The following is a 21,395-nucleotide window of genomic DNA, read 5'->3' as shown; positions in this document are numbered from 1 at the left end:
TTACTATCAGCACTTGCAGGTGTCTGATCCCTCATTGGCGTTTGAACGCCAGGATTGGGTGCTGGATGGGCGTTTAACGCCAGCTTCCCACCCTTTTCTGGCATTTGAACGCCAGAACTGGGCAAGGAATGGGCATTCAAGGCCAATTTTTCTCCCTTTTCTGGCGTTTGAATGCCAGAAGTGGGCATCCACTGGGCGTTTGACGCCAATTTTTCACCCTTTTCTGGCATTTGAATGCCAAAATTATTCCTCTCTGGGCTCTTTCTGTCCTCAGAGGGATTTTGGACAGTGGTTTGGTCATCCTCTGTCACTTGTTCCCTTCTTGGCTTTCTACTACTTTGAGCTGAATTATTCAATGTCTTCTCGCTCCTTAGTTGAACAGCTTGACATTCTTCTGTTATCTGTTTAGATACCTGCTGTCTTGTCTGATTCAATTGTGCTTTCATATTCTTGTTAGCATTTTTAGTGTCTTGGAGCATCTCTTTAAATTCTGCTATTTATTTTGTCATAAGGAGCAATTGCTGATCAAGTTCAACGATCTGTTCTTGAAGATTAGGATCAGTAGTTATTGCCCTAGCCTCTTCTTTTATGGAGGACTCACTGCTTGAGTACATATGTTGATTTCTAACAACCGTATCTATGAGTTCTTGAGCCTCTTCAATTATCTTTCTCATGTGTATAGATCCACCAGCCGAGTGATCTAGAGACATTTGAGCTCTTTCTGTAAGTCCATAGTAGAAGATGTCTAACTGTACCCACTCTGAAAACATTTCAGAGGGGCATTTCCTTAGCATCCCTCTGTACCTCTCCCAGGCATTATAAAGGGATTCATGATCCTCTTGTTTAAAGCCTTAGATGTCCAGCCTCAGCTGTGTCATCCTTTTTGGAGGGTAAAATTGATTCAGGAATTTGTCTGATAATTGTCTCCATGTTTTTATGCTTGCTGTGGGTTGATTATTTAACCACCTCTTAGCTTGATCTTTTACAGCAAATGGAAACAGTAATAATCTATAGACATCCTGATCCACTTCTTTATGATGTACTGTATCAGCAATTTGTAAGAACTGTGCCAGAAACTCAGTAGGTTCTTCCTGTGGAAGACCGGAATACTGGTAATTTTGCTGCACCATGATAATGAGCTGAGGATTTAGCTCAAAACCGCTTGCTTTGATGGGAGGTATACATTACAGATGCTACTCCCATATGCAGCTGTAATGGGGTTAGCATATGACCCCAGAGTCCTTCGGGACTGTTCATTTCCACTTATGTCCATGATGGAGAAAAAGAAATTTATATGAATTGCAAATAAATTATATTTTTAAATTTTTTTATTTTATTTAATTAAAAGTAACCGAATAAAATAAAACAAAATAAATGGAAGATAAAATAAAAGTTTCAAAAATCAGAAGAAAATGAAATAAAAGCAAATTGATAACTAAATTAATTAATTAATTAAAAAGATTTTGAAATTAGCAATCAAAAAGATATGATTGAAAATTATTTTGAAAAAGATATGATTGAGAAGATATGATTGTAATTTATAAAAAAATATGATTGAAAAGATATGATTTTGAAAATCTTTGACTAATTTAATGCAAAATTTCGAAATTTATGAGTAAAATAAGGAAAAGATATTTTTTTATTTTTTGAATTTTAATGAGGAAAGAGAAAAACAACAAAATTACACTAAACATAGAAACTTTAGATAAAAACAAAGAGAATAAACAAGAAAATTTTGAATGTCAAGATGAACACCAAGAACACTTTGAAGATCAAGATGAACACCAAGAACAAATTTTTGAAAAATTTTTAAGTAAATAAAAGCACAAGGGACACCAAACTTAAAATTTTTAAAAAATCAAACACAAATTTTCGAAAATTTAAAGGAAAACACAAAGAAGACACCAAACTTAAAATTTTTTAAAGATCAAGAAAGAACTAAGAACATGCAAATTCGAAAAATTGAAAGAAAATAAAAGCATGCAATTGACACCAAACTTAAAATATGAAACTAAACTCAAATAAAAGACTCAAATTTAGTGACTCTAAACCAACAAAAATAAATTATTCCTAATCTAAGCAACAAAATAAACCGTCAGTTGTCCAAACTCGAACAATTCCCGGCAACGGCGCCAAAAACTTGGTGCACGAAATCACAATCACACTTTTGCAATTCCGCACAACTAACTAGCAAGTGCACTGGGTCATCCAAGTAATACCTTACGTGAGTAAGGGGCGATCCCACGGAGATTATCAGCTTGAAGCAAGCTATGGTTATCTTGTAACTCTTAGTCAGGATATCAATAATTCTCAGATTTAATTGTAAAAAGTAAAAGAACATAAGATAAATTCTTGTTTTGCAGTAATGGAGAACAGGTTGAGGTTTTGGAGATGCTCTGTCTTCTGAATCTCTGCTTTCCTACTGTCTTCTTCTTCACACACGCAAGGCTCCTTCCATGGCAAGCTGTATGTTGGTGGATCACCGTTGTCAATGGCTACCATCCGTCCTCTCAGTGAAAATGGTCCAAATGCGCTGTCACCGTACGGCTAATCATCTGTCGATTCTCACTCATATTGGAATAGGATCCATTGATCTTTTTGCGTCTGTCACTACGCCCAGCACTCGTGAGTTTGAAGCTCGTCACAGTCATCCGTTCCCAGATCCTACTTGGAATAACACAGGCAAGGTTTAGACTTTTCGGATCTCAAGAATGGCCGCCAATAATTCTAGCCTATACCACGAAGGTTCTAATCTTAGATTAGAGACCCAGGAGATATGCACTCAAGCTATTACGGATAGAACGGAGGTGGTTGTTAGGCACGCGTTCATAGGTGAGAATAATGATGAGTGTCACGGATCATCACATTCATCAGGTTGAAGTGCGAGTGAATATCTTAGAATAGAAACAAGCGTGATAGAATGGAAAACAGTAGTAATTGTATTAATTCATCGAGACACAACAGAGCTCCTCATCCCCAACCATGGGGTTTAGAGACTCATGCCGTCAGAAATACAATATGAAACATGTAAAGTGTCATGAGATGTGTAAATACAATTGCAAAAGGTCCTATTTATAGAAAACTAGTAGCCTAGGGTTTACAGAAATGAGTAAATGATCCAGAATCCACTTCCGGGCCCACTTGGTGTGTGCTTAGGCTGAGCATTAAAGCTTTCATATGTAGAGACTTTTCTTGGAGTTAAAGGCCAGCTTTTGTGCCAGTTTGGGCGTTTAACTCCAGCTTTTATGCCAATTCTGGCGTTTTGACGCCAGAATTTTTATGCTGATTTGGAACGCCAGTTTGGGCCATCAAATCTAGGGCAAAGTATAGACTATTATATATTGCTGGAAAGCCCAGGATGTCTAATTTTCAACGCAATGGAGATTGCACCAATTGGGCTTCTGTAGCTCCAGAAAATCCACTTTGAGTGTATGGAGGTCAGAATCCAACAGCATCTGCAGTCCTTTTTCAACCTCTGAATCAGATTTTTGCTCAGGTCCCTCAATTTCAGCCAGAAAATAACTGGAATCACAGAAAAATACACAAACTCATAGTAAAGTCCAGAAATGTGATTTTTATTTAAAAACTAATAAAAATATAATAAAAAGTAACTAAAAGATACTAAAAACTAACTAAAAATAATGCCAAAAAGCGTATAAATTATCCGCTCATCAGCAGACGTGGCACGTCAAGCCTGAAGTGTTCACAAATCCATGGGTGTGCCACTTGAATAGCATGGCATAGTACGCTGGTACAATAATACAGAGAAGGGGCTGAAGGTAATTGAAAACTGGGCGTGCCACTTGGTATCGAAGGCGTGGCACGCCAACCTTAGCATTTCACTATGGCGTGCCACTTGAAGACTAAGGCGTGGCACGCCAACTACTGGAACCAAGACAAGATCATGGGCGTGGCACACCAGCCTTTCAGCGTGGCACGCTGGTATAAGTTTCCAGAGAAGATGAAGGAGGCCAATTACATGGGGCGTGCCACTAGGTATTGAAGGCGTGGCACGCCACTCACCATTCTTCACTTAGGTGTGCCGCTTGAGCAACCAGGCGTGGCACGCCAGTGTCATTTAGAGAGCAAAGAAGCATTGGGGCGTGCCACTTGAGTTCGTGGCGTGGCACGCCAAACAGAGGAACCACTCACTCATAAAAGGGGCATGGCACGCCAGACCCTGGGCGTGCCACGCTAGTGCAACTTTCCAGAGAAGCTTAGCCAAGCATAGAGCAAGTGCGTGGCATGCCAGACCCTGGGCGTGGCACGCCAGTTCAAGTTTCCAGAGGCAAAAAAAGGTGGAAAAAGGCAAAGGGCGTGCCACTTGAGTTCGAAGGCGTGGCACGCCAACACAAGATTTCCACTATGGCGTGCCACTTGAGTTCGAAGGCGTGGCACACCAAGGTTGATAGAAATATGAGCATGCCACTTGAAGGATTGGGCGTGGCACGCCAAGCTAAAAATGAAGGACACATGACACGCCAGTAAAGCGCCAGCCAAACGCCAGCTGGGAAGCCACAAGAAAAATGAAGGGCACGTGTTTTCTTTTCCCTCCAAATTGTAATTTTCCTTTTTCACTTTTGTAATTCTTTTATTTTACTAGGAGTAGTATAAATACCCCCAAGGAGTACTGAAGAGGGGGTTAAGCAGTCAGTTTTAGATCCACTTTTACACTTCACTTTTGAGTACTTTTTGAGCTATTAGTAGCTAACTTCCCTCTCATTGAGAAAGGGAGCCTTGTTGTACTTGATGGATTGATAATAGTGAATTTTTTCTTCTCTTCATCTTCTCTTTAATTTGCTAGAAGGAATTTCGTTCTTAATACTTAGCATTCAATTATCTTGGAAAAGAGATTGAATGCAATTGGGTTTCATGGGAACCTTGGGAAAGGAAACATGAAACCATGCTTGAAATCCCTTCTCACACTTGAGTAGAATCTGGGTTTTGGTGTTTGGATATATGACATCTAATCCTCCCTCTACTTGGACCTACAATGGTGTGTGGTATAATCAGGGACCAAGCATATCTCTCTTTATGAGCAATTAGACTAAGGAATTGGCTATTGATCAAGATCTGAGAGATTGAGTCACAAAGGGATTGGGGCTCAATCAATCATGATTGCCAAGAGGTCAATGAGTTGCATGATTGAAGAGGATATAAGCTAGATTTGATCCAAAAAGACAATATCTCCCAATCTCAATGAATTTCCCCATTCTTATCTATCCATTTCTTTACAGCTTAATTTTACATTCAGCAATTCCCCATTCCCATTTACATTCAAGTCATTTATGATTCTGCACTTTACATTCTGCCATTTATATTTCTGCACTTTATTGCTTTTCTTTATATTCTAGTCATTTACATTTATGTCATTTACAATTCTGTACTTTACAATCCTATTGATCCGCTTGACTAATTCATCAATTAATTAAAACTGCTCGAATTTGCCAATCTCTATGGATACGATCCCACTCCACTGTGGGTTATTACTTGACGATAATTTTGGTGCGCTTGCCAAAAGAACTAATTCACCAATTTTGAATGGGGGTGTGAATTAGACTCATCAAACATTAGTGGGGATAAAAAAGGTATTTTGTATTTCTATATTTGGGAATTGAGTGCATACTCATGTATTGATTAAATGTATAGACCTTATGCATTGATGTTCTTGTATGTAGCTTGAAAGAAAGAAAGAAAATGAGAAAAACAAAAGAAAAAATAAATAAATGTGAAAAAGAAAAGAAAAAAATAGAAAAAAAATAGAAAAAGAAAGAAAAAGAAGAAAAACAATAAAAAGGGGACAAAATGCCCTAAAGTGAAGCTCAATAAAATCAATGCATATGTGTTGTGATCAAGGAAAAAAAGCATGAGTATGTGAAAAACTGAAGAATGGGTAGTTAGGTTTGTTTAGAATTGTATAGGTTGCTATATAGGTTAGGTGGGAAGTTTAAGGTAATCAAAGATTCAAATTTCAAGTCCACTTGACCAAATATGCATCCTTACCTTGACCCTAGCCCCATTACAACCTATGAAAAGACCTCATGATGAATGTATGTGATGAGCGGATAATTTATACGCTTTTTGGCATTGTTTTTAGTATGTTTTTAGTAGGATCTAGTTACTTTTAGGGATGTTTTCCTTAGTTTTTATGTTAAATTCACATTTCTGGACTTTACTATGAGTTTGTGTGTTTTTCTGTGATTTCAGGTATTTTCTGACTGAAATTGAGGGACTTGAGCAGAAATCAGATTCAGAGGTTGAAGAAGGACTGCTGATGCTGTTGGATTCTGACCTCCCTGCACTCAAAGTGGATTTTCTGGAGCTACAGAACTCAAAATGGCGCGCTTCCAATTGCGTTGGAAGGTAGACATCCAGGGCTTTCCAGCCATATATAATAGTCTATACTTTGGCCAAAAATAGACGACGTAAACTGGCGTTCAACGCCAGCTTTCTACCCAAATCTGGCGTCCAGCGCCAGAAAAGGAGCCAAAACCAGAGTTGAACGCCCAAACTGGCACAAAAGCTGGCGTTCAACTCCACAAATGGCCTCTGCACGTGCAAAACTCAGGCTCAGCCCAAACACACACCAAGTGGGCCCCGGAAGTGGATTTATGCATCAATTACTTACTCATGTAAACCCTAGTAGCTAGTTTATTATAAATAGGACCTTTTACTAGTCTTTTTGAAAATCTTTGGATTACCATATGATCCTTTGATCACGTTTTAGGGGGCTGGCCATCTCGGCCATGCCTGGACCTTCACTTATGTAATTTTAACAGTAGAGTTTCTACACTCCATAGATTAAGGTGTGGAGCTCTGCTGTTCCTCAAAGATTAATGCAAGTACTACTGTTTTCTATTCAATTCATCTTATTTCGCTTCTAAGATATCCATTCGCACCCAAGAACGTGATGAAGGTGATGATTATGTGTGACGCTCATCACCATCTCCCCTATGAACACGTGCCTGACAAACACTTCCGTTCTACATGAAATAAGCTAGAATGAATATCTCTTAGATCTCTTAATCAGAATCTTCGTGGCGTACGCTAGAATGATGGCGGCATTCAAGAGAATCCGGAAAGTCTAAACCTTGTCTGTGGTATTCCGAGTAGGATTCAATGATTGAATGACTGTGACGAGCTTCAAACTCGCGAGTGCTGGGCGTTAGTGACAGACGCAAAAGGAGGGTGAATCCTATTCCAGCATGATCGGGAACCGACAGATGAATAGCCGTGCCGTGACAGGGTGCGTGAGCATATTATTCACTGAGAGGAGGGGATGTAGCCACTAACAACGGTGATGCCCTTGCATAAAGCCAGCCATGGAAAGGAGTAAGACTGATTGGATGAAGATAGCAGGAAAGCAGAGGTTCAGAGGAACGAAAGTATCTCCATTCGCTTATCTGAAATTCCTACCAATGATTTACATAAGTAACTCTATCCTTCTTTTATTACTTATTTTCGAAAACACCATTATCCATTTATATCATCCTAACTGAGATTTGCAAGGTGACCATAGCTTGCTTCATACCAACAATCTCCGTGGGATTCGACCCTTACTCACGTAAGGTATTACTTGGACGACCCAGTGCACTTGCTGGTTAGTTGTATCGAAGTTGTGACAATCATGAATTAAGATCAGAGCACCAAACTTTGGAGCCATTACCAGGATTTGTTCGAGCCTGGAGATCACAATTTCGTGCACCAAGTTTTTGGTGCCGTTGCCGGGGATTGTTTGAGTTTGGACAACTGATGGCTCATCTTGTTGCTCAGATTAGGTAATTTTCTTTTCGTTTTGTTTTCAAAAAAAAAAAATCTTTCAAAAATATTTTCAAAAATCTCTCATATGTTTTCGAAAAAAAAAAAAAATTTCTCTTTTGTTTTCGAAAAAAATAAAAATGTTTTCAAAAATTTATTCAAAATTTTTAAGAATGAATTCTAGTGTTTCATGAAGCATGTGAAGCCTGGCTGGCTGTAAAGCCATGTCTAAATTCATTTGGACTGAGGCTTGCAATTTGTTATCAAGAGCAAATTAGTTGTTGCTCATCCACCTGCTGCTGATCCATGATCACCTGCTGAAGCTTGGTTGGCCATTGGCCATGTCAAGTGTTTTGGACTGGAGCTTTCTTTGAAAGCTTGGCTGGCTAGTGAGCCATGTCTAATTCCTGGACTGAAGCTTTAGACTAACATGGCAAGATTCCTGGAATTCATATTAAAAATTTTTGGAATCCTCATTTTTCCTTTTAATATGCAAAAAATATAAAAGAAAAAATCCAAAAAAAATATTAGAAAATCAAAAAAATCAAAAATATTTTTGTGTTTCTTGTTTGAGTCTTGAGTCATGTTATAAGTTGGTGTCAATTGCATATGCATCTTGCATTTTTTCGAAAATATCATGCATTCATAGTGTTCTTCATGATCTTCAAGTTGTTCTTGGTAAGTCTTCTTGTTTGATCTTGATGATTTTTTGTTTTGTGTCTTTTCATGTTTATCATATGCATTCTTGAATTCTTAGTGCCTAAGCATTAAAGAATTCTAAGTTTGGTGTCTTGCATGTTTTCTTTGCATTAAAAATTTTTCAAAAATATGTTCTTGATGTTCATCATGACATTCATAGTGTTCTTGGTGTTCATCTTGACATTCATAGCATTCTTGCATGCATTCATTGTTTTGATCTAAAAATTTCATGCATTGCATCATTTTTCTTGTTTTTCTCTCTCATCATAAAAATTCAAAGATCAAAAAAATATCTTTCCCTTTTTCTCTCATCAAATTCGAAAATTTGGATTGACTTTTTCAAAAAATTTTTAAAATCAAATTGTTTCTCATAAGTCAAATCAAATTTTCAATTTGAAAATCTTATCTTTTTCAAAATCTTTTTCAAAAATCAAATCTTTTTCAAAATTAGTTTCTAAAATATCTTCTTATCTTATCTTTTTCAAAAATATCTTTTCAAAATATCTTTTCTAACTTCCTAACTTCTTATCTTTTCAAAAATTGTTACAACTAACTAACTAACTTTTTGTTTGTTTCTTAACTTTTTCAAAACTACCTAACTAACTCTCTCTCTCTCAAATTTTCGAAAATATCTTCCCTCTTTTTCAAAAATTTCTTTTTTATTAACTAATTATTTTTATTTTTAAATTTTAAAAATTTTTCGAAAATTTCTAACATTTTTCAAAAACCATTTTTCAAAAAACACTAACTCTTTTTCAAAATAATTTTCGAAAATTATACCTCCCCCATCCTATTCTATTTATTCATTCATATCCTAACATCTCATCTCACATCTCTTCCATCCGTACAGTTGTGTTTCTTCCTTTACATCACATTCTTTATCTCCCCCTCTTTTCTTCCACTCACAAAGGATCCCTATACTGAAGAGAAAATTAAGAGAAGCTAAAATACAATAATCCAGAGATAACCTTTCAGAAATTTTCGAACAGGAAGAGAAGATGGCAGCCGAAAATAATAATAATGTAAGGAAGATGCTTGGTGACTTTACTGCACCTAATTCCAATTTACATGGAAGAAGCATCTCCATTCCTGCCATTGGAGCAAACAACTTTGAGCTGAAACCTCAATTAGTTTCTCTGATGCAGCAGAACTGCAAGTTTCATGGACTTCCATCTGAAGATCCTTTTCAGTTCTTAACTGAATTCTTGTAGATATGTGATACTGTTAAGACTAATGGAGTAGATCCTGAAGTCTACAGGCTCATGCTTTTCCCTTTTGCTGTAAGAGACAGAGCTAGATTGTGGTTGGATTCTCAACCCAAAGACAGCCTGAACTCTTGGGATAAGCTGGTCACGGCTTTCTTAGCCAAGTACTTTCCCCCTCAAAAGCTGAGCAAGCTTAGAGCTGATGTTCAAACCTTCAGACAGAAAGAAGGTGAATCCCTCTATGAAGCTTGGGAAAGATACAAACAGTTGATCAAAAAGTGTCCTTCTGACATGCTTTCAGAATGGACCATCCTGGATATATTCTATGATGGTTTATCTGAGCTATCAAAGATGTCACTGGACACTTCTGCAGGTGGATCCATTCACCTAAAGAAAACGCCTGCAGAAGCTCAAGAACTCATTGACATGGTTGCTAATAACCAGTTCATGTACACTTCTGAAAGGAATCCTGTGAGTAATGGGACGCCTATGAAGAAGAGAGCTCTTGAGGTTGATACTCTGAATGCCATATTGGCTCAGAATAAAATATTGACTCAGCAAGTCAATATGATTTCTCAGAGTATGCATGGAATGCAAGCTGCATCCAACAGTACTCAAGAGGCATCTTCTGAAGAAGAAGCCTATGATCCTGAGAACCCTGCAATAGCAGAGGTGAATTACTTAGGTGAACCTTATGGAAACACCTATAACTCAACATGGAGAAATCATCCAAATTTCTCATGGAAGGATCAAAAGCCCCAACAAGGCTTTAATAATGGTGGAAGAAACAGGTTTAGCAATAGCAAGCCTTTTCCATCATCAACTCAGCAACAGACAGAGAACTCTGAACAAAATGCTTCTAATTTAGCAAATCTAGTCTCTGATCTATCTAAGGCCACTGTAAGTTTCATGAATGAAACAAGGTCTTCCATTAGAAATCTGGAAGCACAAGGGGGCCAGCTGAGTAAAAGGATCACTGAAATCCCTCCTAGTACTCTCCCAAGCAATACAGAAGAGAACCCAAAAGGAGAGTGCAAGGCCATTGACATAAGCGCCATGGCCGAACTTGTGAGGAGAGGAGAGGACGTGAATCCCAAGGAGGAAGACCTCCTGGGACGTCCAGTGATCAATAAGGAGCTTCCCTCTGAGGAACCAAGGGACTCTGAGGCTCATCTAGAGACCATAGAGATTCCATTGAACCTCCTTATACCCTTCATGAGCTCTGATGAGTATTCCTCTTCTGAAGAGAATGAGGATGTTACTGAAGAGCAAACTGCCAAGTTTCTTGGTGCAATCATGAAGCTGAATGCCAAATTATTTGGCATTGATACTGGGGAAGTTGAACCTCCCTTGTTCATCAATGAACTAAGTGATCTGGATCAACTGACATTGCCTCAGAAGAGACAGGATCCTGGAAAGTTCATAATACCATGGACCATAGGCACCATGATCTTTAAGGCTCTGTGTGACCTTGGTTCAGGAATAAACCTCATGCCCCTCTCTGTAATAGAGAAACTGGGAATCTATGGGGTGCAAGCTGCTAAAATCTCACTAGAGATGGCAGACAGCTCAAGAAAACAGGCTTATGGACAAGTAGAAGATGTATTAGTAAAGGTTGAGGGCCTTTACATACCTACTTATTTCATAGTCCTGGATACTGGAAAGGAAGAGGATGAATCCATCATCCTAGGAAGACCTTTCCTGGCCACAGCAAGAGCTGTGATTGATGTTGACAGAGGTGAAATAGTCCTTCAATGGAATGAGAACTCCCTTGTATTCAAAACTCAAGGATCTCCCTCTGCAACCATGGAGAGGAAGCTTGAAAAGCTTCTCTCAAAGCAGAGTCAACCAGAGCCCCCACAGTCAAACTCTAAGTTTGGTGTTGGGAGGCCACAACCAAACTCTAAGTTTAGTGTTGAACTCCCATATCCAAACTCTAAGTTTGGTGTTGGAGAGTTTCAACAAAGCTCTGCACATCTGTGAGGCTCCATGAGAGCCCACTGTCAAGCTATTGACATTAAAGAAGCGCTTGTTGGGAGGCAACCCAATGTTTATCTAATTCTTATTTTTATTGTTTTTCGTGTTTTCTTAGGTTCATGATCATGTGGAGTCACAAAATAAATAGAAAAATTAAAAACAGAATCAAAAATAGCAGAAGAAAAATCACACACTGGAAGAGCATCTGTCTGGCGTTCAGCGCTAGAACAGAGCATGGTTCTGGCACTGAACGCCCAAAATGGGCAGCTTCCGGGCGCTGAACGCCAGAACAGGCATGGTTCTGGCGTTCAACGCCAGAAATGGCACACAGATGGGCGTTGAACGCCCAAAATGGCCACCAACCTGGCGCTGAACGCCCAGAGTTGGATACAAAGGCATTTTTTACATGCCTAAGGGGTGCAGGGATGTAATTCCTTGAACACCTTAGGATCTGTGGACCCCACAGGATCCCCACCTACCTCCACTCACTTCTTCTCACCACTCTCTTTCACACAACCCCATAAACACTCTTTCCCAAAAACCCTTCACCAATCACCTCAAACTCTCTTCCCCATCACCTCTTCACCACTCACATCCATCCACTCTTCCCCATGAACCTACCTCTTAAACTCCACCTACCTTCAAAATTCAAAACCAATTTCCCACCCAAACCCACCCATATGGCCGAACCATAACCCCCCTCCATTCCCTATATAAAGTCCTCCACTCTTCTTCAAATTCACACAACACAACCCCTCTATACCCTTCTTGGCCGAACCACATCACCCTCTCCCTCTCCTCCATTTCTTCTTCTTCATCATCTATTCTTTTGTTTATTGCTCGAGGGCGAGCAATATTCTAAGTTTGGTGTGGTAAAAGCATAGCTTTGTTGTTTTTCCATTACCATTGATGGCATCTAATACCGGAGAATCCTCTAGAAGAGGGAAAGGGAAGACAAAAGCTTCCACATCCGAGTCATGGGAGATGGAAAGATTCATCTCCAAAGCCCATCAAGACCACTTCTATGATGTTGTGGCCAAGAAGAAGGTGATCCCTGAGGTCCCTTTCAAACTCAAAAGAAATGAGTATCCGGAGATCCGACATGAAATTCAAAGAAGAGGTTGGGAAGTTCTAACAAATCCCATCCAACAAGTCGGCATCCTAATGGTTCAAGAGTTCTATGCCAATGCATGGATCACCAAGAACCATGATCAAAGTAAGAACCCGGATCCAAAGAACTATGTTACAATGGTTCGGGGGAAATACTTAGATTTTAGTCCGGAAAATGTGAAGTTGGCGTTCAACTTGCCATACATGGAAGAGAACGCACGCCCCTACACAAGGAGAGTCAACTTTGATCAAAGGTTGGACCAAGTCCTTATGGACATATGTGTAGAAGGAGCTCAATGGAAGATTGACTCCAAAGGCAAGCCGGTTCAACTAAGAAGATTGGACCTCAAGCCTATAGCTAGAGGATGGTTGGAGTTTATTCAATGCTCAATCATTCCCACTAGCAACCGGTCTGAAGTTACTATAGACCGGGCCATCATGATCCATAGCATCATGATTGGAGAAGAGGTGGAAGTTCATGAGATTATACCTCAAGAACTCTACAAGGTGGCTGACAAGTCCTCCACCATGGCAAGGTTAGCCTTTCCTCACCTCAAACGCCACCTATGCAATTCAGCGGGGATTGACATAGAGGGAGATATCCTCATCAAAGAGGACAAGCCCATCACTAAGAAAAAGATGGAGCAAGCAAGAGAGCCCAGTCATGGAGCTCAAGAGGCGCAAGAAGCTCATCACCATGAGATTCCGGAAATGCCTCAAATGCACTTTCCTCCACAAAACTATTGGGAGCAAATCAACACCTCCCTAGGAGAATTGAGTTCCAATATGGGACAACTAAGGGTGGAACATCAAGAGCACTCCATCATGCTTCATGAAATAAGAGAAGATCAAAAAGCAATGAGGGAGGAGCAACAAAGACAAGGAAGAGACATAGAAGAGCTCAAGGACATCATTGGTTCCTCAAGAAGGAAACGCCACCATCACTAAGGTGGATTCATTCCTTGTTTTTGCTTTCTCTGTTTTTCGTTTTCTATGTTATGTGCTTATCTATGTTTGTGCCTTCATTACATGATCATTAGTAGTTAGTAACTTTGTCTTAAAGATATGAATGTCCTATGAATCCATCACCTCTCTTAAATGAAAAATGTTTTAATTCAAAAGAACAAGAAGTACATGAGTTTCGAATTTATCCTTGAACTTAGTTTAATTATATTGATGTGGTGACAATGCTTCTTGTTTTCTGAATGTATGCTTGAACAGTGCATATGTCTTTTGAAGTTGTTGTTTAAGAATGTTAAATATGTTGGCTCTTGAAAGAATTATGACTAGGAGACATGTTATTTGATAATCTGAAAAATCATAAAAATGATTCTTGAAGCAAGAAAAAGCAGCAAAGAACAAAGCTTGCAGAAAAAAAAAGGGCGAAAAAAAAAATAGAAAAAAAATAGAAAAAAAAAGAAAAAGCAAGCAGAAAAAGCCAATAACCCTTAAAACCAAAAGGCAAGGGAAAATAAAAAGGATCCCAAGGCTTTGAGCATCAGTGGATAGGAGGGCCTAAAGGAATAAAATCCTGGTCTAAGCGGCTAAACCAAGTTGTCCCTAACCATGTGCTTGTGGCGTGTAGGTGTCAAGTGAAAACTTGAGACTGAGCGGTTAAAGTCAAGGTCCAAAGCAAAAAAAGAGTGTGCTTAATAACCCTGGACACCTCTAATTGGGGACTTTAGCAAAGCTGAGTCACAATCTGAAAAGGTTCACCCAATTATGTGTCTGTGGCATTTATGTATCCGGTGGTAATACTGGAAAACAAAGTGCTTAGGGCCACGGCCAAGACTCATAAGGAAGCTGTGTTCAAGAATCATCATACTGAACTAGGAGAATCAATAACACTATCTGAACTCTGAGTTCCTATAGATGCCAATCATTCTGAACCTCAATGGATAAAGTGAGATGCCAAAACTATTTAAGAGGCAAAAAGCTATAAGTCCCGCTCATATGATTAAAGCTCTGTTTCATTGATAGTTTGGAATTTATAGTATATTCTCTTCTTTTTATCCTGTTTGATTTTCAGTTGCTTGGGGACAAGCAACAATTTAAGTTTGGTGTTGTGATGAGCGGATAATTTATACGCTTTTTGGCATTGTTTTTAGTATGTTTTTAGTAGGATCTAGTTACTTTTAGGGATGTTTTCCATAGTTTTTATGTTAAATTCACATTTCTGGACTTTACTATGAGTTTGTGTGTTTTTCTGTGATTTCAGGTATTTTCTGGCTGAAATTGAGGGACTTGAGCAGAAATCAGATTCAGAGGTTGAAGAAGGACTGCTGATGCTGTTGGATTCTGACCTCCCTGCACTCAAAGTGGATTTTCTGGAGCTACAGAACTCGAAACGGAGCGCTTCCAATTGCGTTGGAAAGTAGACATCCAGAGCTTTCCCGCAATATATAATAGTCTATACTTTGGCCAAGAATAGACGACGTAAACTGGCGTTCAACGCCAGCTTTCTACCCAAATCTGGCGTCCAGCGCCAGAAAAGGAGCCAAAACCAGAGTTGAACGCCCAAACTGGCACAAAAGCTGGCGTTCAACTCCACAAATGGCCTCTGCACGTGCAACACTTAGGCTCAGCCCAAACACACACCAAGTGGGCCCCGAAAGTGGATTTATGCATCAATTACTTACTCATGTAAACCCTAGTAGCTAGTTTATTATAAATAGGACCTTTTACTAGTCTTTTTGAAAATCTTTGGATTACCTTATGATCCTTTGATCACGTTTTAGGGGGCTGGCCATCTCGGCCATGCCTGGACTTCACTTATGTAATTTTAACGGTAGAGTTTCTACACTCCATAGATTAAGGTGTGGAGCTCTGCTGTTCCTCAAAGATTAATGCAAGTACTACTGTTTTCTATTCAATTCATCTTATTTCGCTTCTAAGATATCCATTCGCACCCAAGAACGTGATGAAGGTGATGATTATGTGTGACGCTCATCACCATCTCCCCTATGAACATGTGCCTGACAAACACTTCCGTTCTACATGAAATAAGCTAGAATGAATATCTCTTAGATCTCTTAATCAGAATCTTCGTGGCGTACGCTAGAATGATGGCGGCATTCAAGAGAATCCGGAAAGTCTAAACCTTGTCTGTGGTATTCCGAGTAGGATTCAATGATTGAATGACTGTGACGAGCTTCAAACTTGCGAGTGCTGGGCGTTAGTGACAGACTCAAAAGGAGGGTGAATCCTATTCCAGCATGATCGGGAACCGACAGATGAATAGCCGTGCCGTGACAGGGTGCGTGAGCATATTATTCACTGAGAGGAGGGGATGTAGCCACTGACAACGGTGATGCCCTTGCATAAAGCCAGCCATGGAAAGGAGTAAGACTGATTGGATGAAGATAGCAGGAAAGCAGAGGTTCAGAGGAACGAAAGTATCTCCATTCGCTTATCTGAAATTCCTACCAATGATTTACATAAGTACCTCTATCCTTCTTTTATTACTTATTTTCGAAAACACCATTATCCATTTATATCTTCCTAACTGAGATTTGCAAGGTGACCATAGCTTGCTTCATACCAACAATCTCCGTGGGATTCGACCCTTAATCACGTAAGGTATTACTTGGACGACCCAGTGCACTTGCTGGTTAGTTGTATCGAAGTTGTGACAATCATGAATTAAGATCAGAGCACCAAACTTTGGAGCCATTACCAGGATTTGTTCGAGCCTGGAGATCACAATTTCGTGCACCAGTATGCATGCATTGAATAAATGTTGATTGTTAGATGAAAAATAAATCTTAAAAAGCATGATTAGGGGAGAATTGATAGAATCGACCCTATACACTTCAGCGGCTAGAGTGCAAACACTTCCGGTGAGGGTTCGGCACTCAATTCCTTGATTCCCGGCTTTCATGAGCATTCTTCTTGCAAGTCTACTTGAACTTCATTTTTATAATTGAATTGGTAGGATTCATGAGTCGTCATATGACCTTAGTCCTACCCGTTTATACATGCTCTTAGAGGATTGATTTATTTTTAACCAGGTAGGTAGAATCATTTTGCATTTAGTTGCATTCATATAGATAGATGCATTTATGTTATTTGCATTGAATAAATGTCCATACCCCTTCTCTTATCCTTCTTGGTTTAGCATGAGGACATGCTATGGTTTAAGTGTGGGGAGGTTGATAAACCCTATTTTTAGGGTTTATCTTGTGTTGAATTTAGAGGGTTTTGTCAACTTTTCTCCCATGTATCCAATGAAATAGCATGGTTTTTTAAATTCTCCTTTAATTGTGCTTAAGACTGAAAACATGCTTTTTAGGTCTTAAAATAGCTAAATTTAATTCACCTTGATTCTATTAGATACCTTGATATGTTTGTTAAGTGATTTTAGATTTAGGAGGCAATGATTGGATTAAGGGAATGAAGAAAAAGCATGTAGAAATAGAGAACTCATGAAGAAATGAAGGAATCGCAAAGCTATCAAGCCCGACCTCTTTGAACTTAATCGATCATAACATGAGCTAAAGAGGTCCAAATGATGCGATTTCAGTTGCATTGGAAAGCTAACATCTGAGGCTTCAAAATGATATAAAATTTGCTATAGTTGCATCGCGTTTTAGGACGTGCATGTGCACTGTACGCGTACGCGCCGATGTTGCACGTGACTCACTAAAGTGTAACTCGTGGCTAGCAATTTCTGAAGCATTTTGGGCCTAATCCAACTCATTTTTGATGCTATTTAACCCAAGGATTGAAGAGGGATGACATACTTAGACACTTAGTTAGTTTTAGTTTAGTTTTATCAAGCTTTTAGTTAGTTTCTAAAGAGAGAAGCTCTCTCTTCTCTCTAGAATTAGGAGTAGGTTAGATCTAGATTAGAATCCTTAGATCTAGGCTAATTTCATGCTTTGATTTACTTTTCCTTTATCAATTCTTGTTCCTCTATTTCTCCTCTCTCTAGTTTTGTATTTTAATTCTTGTAATTCTCTACTTTTATGTTGATGCACTTTTGTTTCCTCTGTTTTTCTTTTAATGCAAATTATGTTTTAATGTTTTTTTATTGTTCGTTTGATTTGTTGTTGTTTAATTCCTAGCAATTGAGTAGTGTAGATTTACTTTCCTTGCAATTTTACTATGCTTTCCTTTTATGCTCTCCGAGTGTTTGATAAAATGCTTGGAAAGGTGTTAGAGTAGAATTTTATGCTCTTGGCTTGGGAAGGTAACTTAGAAACTCTTGAGTTACTAATGTCCAAGTAATTGATGATTGGGAGCCATTGACTCTAGTTCTCATTAATTCAATTAGTGGAGAGCTAGGACTTATGAACTTAGATTGATATAGCACATTTAAGTTTCCTTTACTAGTTAGAGGATGATTTAATGGGATTGATCCTTGCCAATTCTCATGTTGTGGTTAGTGATAGGGATAGAGATCCTTGACCACCAACCCTTGCCAAGACCTTTTTAGCTATTAGTTTACTTCCTTGCCATTTATCTTTCATGTCTCTTATCAAAACCCCAAACATAACTCATAACCAATAACAAGAACACCTTATTGCAATTCCTAGGGAGAACGACCTGAGGTTCCAATACTTCGATTATTAATTTTAGGGGTTTGTTTTAGTGACAAACAATCTTTTGTATGAAAGGATTATTTGATGGTTTAGAAACTATACTTGCAACGAGATTTCATTTGTGAATTCTAGACCCTCAAAAATCCGTTCATCTGTGTGCATGATACATTGCATAAAAAAATAAGTGGCACACCAAACTTAGTGTGACACTTTCACTTGAAATTGATGCAAGTATCCAGTATGGATTGGGAACAAATTTTTTTTTTGCATAGCAACACCAAACTTAGAATGCCACCATATGTCAATTTATTTGAACTAAAACTAAACAACGGGAACTGTTATATGTTAAATACAATCACCAAGCAAAGAATTTATCATGAATAGGGAATTCTTGATGAAGTATTAACAAAAACAGTTAATAAAAGAAAGCATTAAAAACAGGGAAATGACTAAACAAAGAGAAAAATAAAATTGTCTAACTAAAAGAAAGATAACACTGCAAAGGCATTATGATTATGCAGACAAGTGGTGTTGCTGAATAAATTGCATAGAAAATAAGTGGCACACCAAACTTAGAATCTTAGTGTGACAATTTTATTTTTGATTTGATGCAATCATCTAGAAGGATTGAAAATAAATTGTTGCAGGGTAACAACAAACTTAGAATGTAATCATATGCCAATTTATTGAAATTGAACAAAGCAGATAGAGAAAGTAAACAAAGCAAAGAAATGAAATGTTACCTACGGTTGGGTTGCCTCCCAACAAGCACTCTTTTAGTGTCATTAGCTTGACATGTTGTTCTTCACTTTCTTCCTCTTCTTCCAGTTTGTTAAGAGGAATGACCTCAAGGGGGGAGAAGATTCAGCTATTGTCCCCTGTTTTGGTCTATCCTCAGCAAGCTTCCTTTTGTAAGTTGCTTGTTTGAGATTGCTTGCTGGATCAGGGGTAGGATTGTTTGCAGTTGACCTTTTCTTGAATGTTGTCATTGGTATCTTGGTCACAATCCTCTTCTCAGTGCTCTTGTTAGTTGCCTTCACTCCTTGGATATCAAGACATGGTTGCTGTGTGATTATTGGAGCTTTATCTTCATCAAAAGCCCTTTGAATTGGTGGTTCAATGAGCCCTTCTTCTATGCAGCTTTCTGCCTCACTTGAGTATGAATTCTCTTGATTGACTTCCTCAATTTCTTGCTCTTCCACTTCCTCATTTGCACTCAACATTTGATGTAATAGCAATTTCATGGAGGAGGTTTGTTGTTCTTCCCAATGTTTCTTCATCTCCTCTTTACATCTTTCAATCACAGATTCAAGTGTTGAGAGTTTTTAGTTCATAAAAGTTTGTGGGGGTTGTGAGTTTTCATGTTCCCTTGTCATCTCAAGTGGCTCATGTAGATGTGCAGTTTCAGGTTCAAATGCCTCCACCACCTCAGTCTTCATCGAAATTTTGCTTGACACATATGCCTTTTCTTCTTGCTCTTCTACTTCCTCCTTTACATCAACCAATTGGTCTTCATCTTCCTTACTTAGCAGTTCTACGTTTCTCCTCATTTGCTCTAAGTACCCATCCATCTTCTTGAAGAGGGTCTCTTGCTCTTTCCAGGATTGTTCTTGCCTTTCCAATAATTCTCTGGACTTTTGAAGGGGATCCTCAGCTACTAGCTCAAAAGATGAAGGTTGAGAGAAATTTTGTGGATATAGATGTGTTGTGGTGAGGTTATTTTGAGTGGTATGGAATGAATCTTGTGAGTTGTGAAATAAATTTTGTGAAAGTTGAAATGAGTCTTCTGTGTAGTGAAATGAATCTTGTGGTTGGTGAGATGAGTTGTATGGATCTTGAGGGAGGCTTTGTATTGAGGCAAAATCAAGTGATGAAAAATTTTCAAGTGGAAAACTGGGAGGTGAGGTTGGACAATTTAGCATGAATGAATTGAAGGTTTGCTCAAGTGATGATGGCTCTTGATTAATGGAGTATGACACATTGGGTGCTCTCTAATTTTGATCCTCCCAAGCACAACTTGAGGAAGTGTTGAATTCATCACAGTATGGATCATCTTGTGGCATTGGGGGACAATCTTGCATGAACTTATTGAAAGCACACTCCAGTGATGATGTTTCTTGATGAGTGGAGTATAAACTATTGAATGCTGTTTGGTTTTGATCCTCCCACCCACAACTTGAGTGTTTGTTGAATTCATCATAGTGTGGATTATGTTGTGGCATAGAGGAACAATCTTCCATGTATGTACTGACAACATAATCAAGTGATAATGTCTTTGAGTGATTAGAATGTGAATCATTGCAATTCCCTTCCTAGCCATAATTTATGTCAGTGTCATAACAATATGAGTCACTTTGTGGATCTGGGAAATAGTTCATTTCATTTGATTGTTCATACTCCCTCATTCCTTGTTGATACTCCCAGCCACCATTAGGATAATGAATTGAATCATATTGTGGTGGTGGGTAATATCCCATATGTTTCTCTTGCTCATCTTGTGGCTTTGAAGCATACCTCCTGTTCCGAGGGTTAACTGAAACTGGAGGTCGATCTCGGATGAGATCTTCTGTACTGGTCGGAGATGACGTGTTCGGCTGGCTGATGACGGCCGGAGCTGTTGTGTCCGACTTGCTGCACTGCTGATCCTTGGCCACCGGAGGGTGGGGGGTACCTGCAAGAGACTCCGATGCTTAAGTTAGCATGGGTATTAAACAGGTTTATTGTAGAATCAGAGTATGAGTTATACTGGGTGCTCCAGTGTATTTATAATGGTGAGAAGTGACCTTCTTAGATAAGATAAGTTAGTTATCTTATCTTATCTTATCTTATCTTTGGGCGAGGTCAGCTTATCTTCAACGGAACCGCCTTTATCTCTATAGGCTGGGATTGCCTTTGGATCCTGGGTTGTGTTCCTCTATTTGGGCCCTTTTATTTGGCTTTGCTGTCGATTTGGCCGAGTTCTTCGTAAAGAAGTCGGTCCGCTTGACCTGAACAGGTCGGTCGCTTCGCTACTGAACATCCCGGTTCGGACAGCTCGACCCAGGGTATGAACAGTGCCCCTGCTTGAGCTCGGTCTTCTTTTTGAGGCCGAGTTCTTGACTTC

General features: G+C 39.0%; 1 non-coding gene across 1 annotated transcript; it reads right to left on the bottom strand.

Annotated features, from left to right (window-relative positions):
• Nucleotides 1-9,851: 9,851 nt before the first annotated feature.
• LOC112761096 (small nucleolar RNA R71) lies at nucleotides 9,852-9,959 on the bottom strand. The gene has a single exon (XR_003181507.1). It is a non-coding gene; the product is annotated as a small nucleolar RNA R71 (small nucleolar RNA).
• Nucleotides 9,960-21,395: the final 11,436 nt, after the last annotated feature.

The sequence above is a fragment of the Arachis hypogaea genome, chromosome 16 (assembly GCF_003086295.3).
Source record: "Arachis hypogaea cultivar Tifrunner chromosome 16, arahy.Tifrunner.gnm2.J5K5, whole genome shotgun sequence".
NCBI classification, from domain to species: Eukaryota; Viridiplantae; Streptophyta; class Magnoliopsida; order Fabales; family Fabaceae; genus Arachis; species Arachis hypogaea.
Note: the sequence above shows the minus strand (reverse complement) of the source record. Positions and strands in the feature narration are given on the sequence as shown.